Consider the following 8,328-nt stretch of genomic DNA (forward strand, 5'->3'; position numbering starts at 1 on the left):
GAACTGCCGCCGATTGGAGGAGATTAGAGACAGGGCAACCAACTGCAGCACGTGATCTGGGATATTGTGTTGCTATAAAGGACATTACTGGGACAGTTGGTGACATCTAAATCTGAATACCGTCTGTAGATTAGCTAATTGTATTGAATCAGTGTTCGTTTCCTGACTTAGTCACTGCACTGTGGCTGTGTAGCAGAATGTCCTTTACTTTTTAGGAATTATACACTGAAGCTTTGGGAGATAGAGGGCATCCCATCTGCAATTTACTCTCTTATGATTCAGAAAAATATATATATTTGTACACACAGACAGAGAAAACAGTAAGGCAAATGTGGCAAAAATGTTAATATTTGGGGAATCTTGATGAAGAGTTTAAAAAAAAAATCCCTTTGTTCTGTTCTTAGAATTTTTCTGTAAGTCCCTTTGCTTCTGACCTCTGGGTTAATGCAGCTGACACAACAGCCTGACTCCTAGGCTGACTGCTGACTAATTCTTTGCTTGATGCTCTTGACCTTGGACTGTGTCCTCCCCCGATTTAGCCCCTGTAGAGACAGTGAGCGGGAAGACTAGTTTGGTGAATAATAAATCCGCTGTCACTGCCACCATCGCCACCAGCAGGGGCAGAGGGACTTTTGCTGAGCCCTCACTATGTAAGTCAATGCTCCCATACCCTGAGTGATGTACACAGTACTTCACTCAGTCCTCACAGTAGTCTTCTGAGGTTGCCATTACAATCCCCAATCTACAGATGAAGAAACTGAGGCTCAGAGATGAACTCACTTACCTAACGTCACAGCAGCTATTAAGTGGCAAGGCCAGAATTGACCCACAAATCTCTAGAACTCCACAGTCTTACACTAATCTGCCCTGACACTGGTAAGGAGACTGACTGGCTGTACTCTGTTCTGATATTTTCTCTCCTGATTCTCCTTTGCTGAAATAATAGAAACAAAAATAATTGTACCAGCCATAAAAAAATGAAATCCTGTCATTTTCAACAACATGGATGAACTTGGAGGACATCATATTAAGTGAAATAAGCCAGACACAGAGAGACAAATACTGCATGATCTCACTCATATGTGGAATCTAAAAAAAAAAAAAAAATTGATCTCATAGAAGAAGAGTCAGAGAGTCCAACAGTGGTTACCAGAGCCTGGGAAGGGCAGGGGAGAGGGGAGGATGGGGAGAGGTCGGTCGACAGGTACAAATTACAATTAGATGGGAGGCATAAATTCTGGGGTTCTGTTACACAGTAGGGTGGCTATGGTTAACAGTAAGATATTGTATATTACAAAATAGCTAGAAGAGAGGCTTTTGAATGTTCTCACCACAAGGGCATGATAAATGCATAAGGTGATTGATATGCTAACTACCCTAATTTGACCATTATACAATATATGTATTAAAATATCAAACTGCACCCCATACCTATGTACAATGATAATGTGTCAATTATTTAAACTAATTAATTTTTAAAAATTATTATAAAGCTATGCTGCTCCATAGAGTGACCACATGTAGCTGTTTAAATTTAATAAGGCTGGGCATGATGGCTCATGCCTGTTATCCCAGCACTTTGGCAAATCAAAGCAGAGAATTGCCTGAGGCCATGTGTTCAAGACCAGCCTAGGCAACACAGTGAGATCCATCCCTAGAAAAAATAATTTTAAAATTAGCTGGGCATAGTGATGCTTGCCTATAGTCCTAGCTTGACTGGGACTTTGAGGCTGCAGTGAGCTATGGCACGCCACTGCACTCCAGCCTGGGCAACCAAGCTGAGCTCTGTCTCTAAAAATTAATCAGTTAATTAATTAATTAATTAGAATTAAGTAAAATCTGAAATTCAGTTCCTCAGTCTCACTAGCCACATTTCAACTGCTGATTAGCTCCACGTGGCTTGTGGCTACAATTATTGGACAGAGCAGATTGTAAAACATTTCTAACACGGCAAAAAGTTCTATTGGACAATGCCGTTCCAAAAACTTTTACATGTGTTCATGAAGATACAAAAAATGAAAAATAAACAAAAAAAAATTTACATACCCTTCACTGACCAAGATAATTTTTTATTCAAAGTTAACTTATTTTTAAGATAAAACTTCAAACACAAAATTGACTTTAACACTGTTCTCACTTGTCACACAGAAACCAACTTTTCAGCCGCGGCAGCATCAGGTGTTAGGGAGAGACACCTCCTGGCAGCACATGGAATTACAACCTAGCACAATCAGACACTGGAACCAGCCAGGGACTGGGTTTCAGCAGCCATCGGTGGAATACCAGGAGATTCCCAAGAGTGGGAGAAAAATCCCATACCAAGAAACAATCATGGATAAGGCACCAGGAAGACATACTAGGTTACAAAAGCCCATCCAAGGCCAGGCGCAGTGGCTCACGCCTGTAATCCTAGCACTTTTGGAGGCCAAGGCGAGCAGATCACTTGAGGTCAGGAGTTCGAGACAAAAGCCCATCCACCACCAGACATAAATCTCCTGTGTCACATCCCTCAAGCCATGCATGGCTGCACGGAGATACATAATAATGTGTCGGTCATTTGAATAAATAAATGATTGATTGATTAATTCTGATTATTTCAGAACTCTACCATTGAGCATTTTATTGTCTTCTTTAACATTCTTTTTCAGTTGGACACATATTATGAAGGTAATGTAGAGCTGGGATTTACTGCTTCAAACAACTTAGCTGACACAGAAGTGTTCGATGATCAAGGAACGTCTGGACTTTAACAAAATCATCAAGAACAAGAAAACATCAAGATGTTTGAGTTTCTGGTAAAGCATAAAAAGATGTTCCTGGCTAGGCACGGTGGCTCATGCCTGTAATCTCAGAACTTTGAGAGACCAAGGAGGACAGATCGCTTGAGTCCAGGAGTTTGAGACCAGCCTGACCAACATGGTGAATCCCCGTCTCTACTAAAAATACAAAAAGTAGCCAGGCATGGTGGTGTACATCTGTGATCTCAGCTACTCAAGAGGCTGAGGCACGAGAATCGCTTGAACCTGGGATGCAGAGGTTGCAGTGAGCTGAGATCATCCCACTGCACTCCAGCCTGGGCAACAGAGTGAGACTCTGTCACAAAAAAAAAAAAAGAAAGAAAGATGTTCCCATTTTTTTTTCCTTTGGCCCAAGATGGTGGAAATGAAAGATGGCTTACTGGATTGGGAAATGGATTGGACCCTAAATCATTCTTTATCCACTCGTTCCACAGATACTGATTGGGCCTCTTGGTAGCCAGGCGGCGGGATGATGAGTAGCGCTGGAGGCCACTTAGCTGAGTTGTGCACACAAAATAACACAATGCACAAAAGGTTTATCTTCAGGAACTCATCCCGGGTAGAACAAGTGCTCAGCAGAGATCTGGGCTGGTGAAGGCAGCTTGCGGTCCCTGACTCTTCTGAGAACCTGGGGATCCAGGTTCAGGGAGACCAACGCTATTGGATACAAATCTTGAATTTAAAGAAATTGGGATGTAAATAATGATGCAATCCCCGGGGCTCATGGAGTACCCCAGTGACAGGAGAGGTTTTCCATGGGATTCAAGCAGGCTAATCAGCAAGACAATCTGGGCTGTCTCAGTGAGCCGTGGCCTGAGGCTACTTGTGGGCCACCTGTCCAGAATTGGAGGGGTCCCAGGGTCTGGTGTAGCTTCAGAGAGATGGAATAGTAAAGAGGATCATGCATTGCAAAGTCCACAGCAGCCCCCCAAAACAAGGACAGTCCCCTTATTTGATGAACTTTTGTTGGGTTCCTGTCTTGTGCCGAGCTGTGTGCTAGGTTCTGGGGAGACAGAGACCAATGAGCTTCAGAGACCTGAGAAGTAGGGTCCTTCTCTTCCTCATCACTTTCTTCACAAACCCACTTCAGTTTCCTCTTAACTCCTGGCATGAGTAAGGTGCTATTTCATAACCCCTTTATCTTTATTAAAGGTGTCAGGTATCCAATAGGAAAAAAATGCGCAAATGAATTTAAAAGGCATTCACACAAAAGGATATCAAAATGGCCAGTAAGTTCATAAAAAGATGCTCAACATCAGCCAGGCACGGTGGCTCATGCCTGTAATTCCAGAACTTTGGGAGGTCGAGGTGAGTGGATCACTTGAGGTCAGGAGCTTGAGACCAGCCTGGCCAACATGGTGAAACCCTGTCTCTACTAAAAACACAAAAAAATTAGCCAGACGTGGTAGCACATGCCTGTAATCTCAGCTACTTGGGAGACTGAGGCAGGAGAATCTCTTGAACCCAGGAGGCGAAGGATGCAGTGAGCCGAGATTGCGCCAGCACACTCCAGCCTGGGCAACAGAGCGAGACTCCGTCTCAAAAAAAAAAAAAAAAAGATGCTCAACCTCAATGGTTACAGGGAAATGCAAATTAGACCCACAATATGCTGTGACTATACACTCACTAGAATGGCTAAAATTAAATTTCTGAAAATATCAAGCATTGGTGAGGATGTGGAGGAAGTGAACTCTTACATGCTGCTGGTGGAAGTATAAACCAGTACAAGCACTTTGGAGAACCATTTGGCAGTTTCTTCTAAAATTAAACATACACTCACCATGTGACCAAGCAGTTCCACTCCTGGGTATATACCCTGAAAGAAATGAGTGCGTACACACACCAAAAAACATGTACAAAAATACACATTGCTGCTAAATCGATAACAGCCAAAAACTAAATACAACTCAAATGCCCATCAATAGAAGAATAGATAAATACATTGTTGTGTACAGCACAGCAAGAAAAATGAATGAGTTGCTCTCACGTGAAATATGAGTGAATCTCAAAAACACAATATTGATCACAAGATATCAAATAAGCCAGGCACAGTGTGGCTCACACCTGTAATCCCAGAACCTTGAGAGGCTGAGGCCAGAGGATCCCTTGAGTCTAGGAATTTAAGACCAGCCTGGGCAACATAGGGTGACCCCATCTCTACAAAAAATTTTTTTAAAAATTAGCTGGGTGTGGTAGTGTGCACCTGTAGTCCCAGTTCCTCGGGAGGCTGGAGCGGGGGGACCGCTTGAGCCCAGGAGTTCAAGGCTGCATTGAGCTGTGGTCACACCACTGCACTCCAGCCTGAGCCACAGAGCACCAAGACCCCTTTTTAAAAAATACAAATAAAAAATAAAAAAATAAAAGGCAACACTTATCTACATATGATGAGAGAGGTCAGAATAGTGTCTACTTGTTTAGGGCAGTGGGAGATGGGGATTGAGTGAGAAAGGGCCTGAAGGAACTTACTAGAATGATGGAAATGTTCTCTATCCTGATCTTGGTGGTTGTTACATGGGTGTATACATAGGTAAAAATTCATTGAGCATCCACTTAAGATTTGTGTATTTTACTATATGCAAATTATGCATCAATAAAAGAGTAAAAACAATCAAAACTCTTAGGTGACCACATCTGATATAAGCATGGCTGATACATTAAAAAGTTTGCATATATTACAATGAATACCATCATTTGGGAATTTAATATAATTTTGTAACAGCCTCAGAAACAGTCATATTCCAGAGGCCCTTGGCAACAGCTTTGTTGCTTACAGCTCACCAGCACCAAAAGGGACCCGTCGCTTTCCAACCAAGGGCACTGTGGCCCTGCCCAGAACTCTCAAGGGATCCACCTTTCTGGGTCAAACTCTCACAGCTCCCAGAGTACCTGGGGCCAAGCACGTGAGCTGCCAGCAGGCCTCAGCACCCTGGGATGCCAGACCTGCTCAAACTTGGAGAGGGTCCTACAGGTCCTTGGAGGAAAATTACAAGCCCCAAGTACACTGGACACACAGAGTTTGCCTGTGATGAAAACTTAGATGAAGGAAGAAGCCCTTTAGGAGGGTCTTTCTTGTCTTCTGCAGATGTGCGGCTCTAGCCGTGCTGCAACGCAGACCATGGACCAGGAACTCCCAACCTCAGCGGCACAGCACAGGGGAGCATTGGAACATGGGATGCCCGGACCGTCTGACCCACACCAACTGAATCAGAATCTTTAATATGGTGTTTCTCAGAGGGCCCCCTGGAGCCACAGCAACATTGTCACCTGGGAACCTGTTAGAAATGCACATTCTCAGGCCCCACTTCAGACCCACTGAATTCTGTGGCCAGCCCCAGCAATCTTTGTTCTGACTGTTCTAACAGTCCCTGCCAGGGGTTCTAATGCATGTGGAAGTGTGGGACCTAATTAGAAACTGCATTTCTAGCAAGTTTCCAGGCGGTGCAGATGTGGCTGCTCTGGGGACTACACTCTGAAAACCACCAGAGTCTAACTGTCTAATGGGTAGAGCCAAGCTCTGGGAGAGAGTGGGGGAAATGAAAAGCTACCCAGGTGAGTGGCTCTGATGCAGGTGAGAGTAATGAGCATTGCCATAGACTCTCATCGTCCCATCTGACAAGAGGTACACACCTGGAGAGGGAGCTCACACAGGTGAGGGCGTTACAGGAGAAGAAATACCATCTCCTCAATTTGACCTGTCTGGGGTCTCTTTTCATTTCTATAACACTGCAGTTTGGGGTTCCTGGTACGGCAGAATTTAGGTTCTAGGTGCCTAGCCCTGAGAATTTGTTCTGGCAATATTGAAGCTGGAGACGTTTTTGTTAGAACACTTTGCATAAAAGCCTTTATGGGGAGGGGGACCTGATTTTACCTTAAAAAGCTAATTTTTGGCCCAAGATAGATGAGACTTAGAAGGGGAGAGGAAGTAAAGGAGGAGTAAAGAGAATGAAAAGAAGAGATGATGTGCAGGGCTGGGGAGGAGAGAGCAAATGGGGAGGAAGAGAAAGAACTGTGAGAGAAGGACTGAAAGATCGTCTCTCCTTTCCAAGGAGCGTCCGCCCTCTCTCTTTTTTTAAAATTGAGCACTGAGAAGGGATTTATGCAAGACTGGGTGCAAGAGCTGGGCAAGCTGATGCGCAAAGCAGGAAAGCAAAGGATTGAAAGGAGTCAAAGTGCTGTCTTTGGCAGCACATGTATAAAATTGGAATGAAGGCCGGGCACCGTGGCTCACGTCTGTAATCCCAGCACTTTGGGAGGCTGAAGTGGGCAGATCACTTGAGGCCAGGAGTTCGAGACCAGTCTGGCCAACATGATGAAACCCGTTTCTACTAAAACTATGAAAACTAGCCGGGCGTGGTGGTGCATGCCTGTAATTCCAGCTACTCGGGAGGCTGAAGCAGGAACCCAGGAGGCACAGGTTTCAATGGGCCGAGATCACGCCACTGTACTCCAGCCTGGGTAACAGAGTGACACTCTGTCTCTAAATAAATAAATAAAACTGAAACAATACAGAGAAGATTAGCATCCTGCAAGGATGACACACAAATTCATGAAAAGTTCCATATCAATAAAAATTATTTTAAAATTTTTTTAAAAGAATGAGTTAAAGGAGACCCCAAAGGAGTGAGTGGGGGCTGGAGGCCAGGCCCACCATGGCAGAGGGTCAGACTTCATCAGGGTGAAAACTTCCTGCTGTGAAAAGCCAAACTACAGACTGGGAGAAAATGTTCACAGCACCTGTATCTGAAAAAGGATTTGCATTCCAAATACATAAAGAACCCATACAACTCACTAATAGGAAGGCAAACAGTGAAAACTGAGCAAAAGACATGAACAGACACTTCACAAAGGACATGCAAATGGCCAGCACGCACAGGAAGAGATGCTCACCCTCAGTAGTCTTCAGGGAGATGCAGAATGAAACCACAGTAAGATGCTACCTCACACCCACAAGCATGGCTGAAATTAAAAAGATGTGTGATACCAGTATTGGTTAGAATGTAGGGCAGCTGAAACTCCTAGCTCACTGGCAAGAACTTAAAATAGTACAGGCTGGATGCGGTGCCTCACGTCTGTAATCCCAGCACTTTGGGAGGCCAAGACGGGCAGACTGCTTGAGCCCAGGAGTTTGAGACCAGCCTGGGCAACGTGGCAAAACCCCATCTCTACTAAAAATACAAAAAATTAGCTGGGTGTGGTGGCATGCATCTGTAATACCAACTACCCCAGCAGGCTGAGGTGGGAGAATCACCTGAGCCAGGGAGGTCGAGACTGCAGTGAGCTGTGATCATGCTACTGCTCTCCAGCCTGGGTGATAGAGTGAGACCCTGTCTCAAAAAATAAAGATACAAATAAAATAAAATAGTACAACTGCTTGGGAGAACTACTGGAGTTTATTTTAAATCTAAACAAACACCCACCATTTGACCCAGCAATTCTACTGTTATGTATTTACTGAAGTACCATAAAAACATAGGCCCACAAAAAGACTTGTACACAAATGTGAATAGGCGTAAGTAGCTAGTGGCCACCA

At 44.2% G+C, this 8,328-nt stretch overlaps 1 pseudogene; it reads left to right on the forward strand.

The window, feature by feature from the left end:
* Positions 1-7,268: 7,268 nt before the first annotated feature.
* Positions 7,269-7,364, forward strand: LOC112438072 (U6 spliceosomal RNA; annotated as a pseudogene).
* The last annotated feature ends 964 nt before the right edge of the window (positions 7,365-8,328 follow it).

Source organism: Pan paniscus, chromosome 21 (assembly GCF_029289425.2).
Source record: "Pan paniscus chromosome 21, NHGRI_mPanPan1-v2.0_pri, whole genome shotgun sequence".
Lineage (NCBI taxonomy): Eukaryota > Metazoa > Chordata > Mammalia > Primates > Hominidae > Pan > Pan paniscus.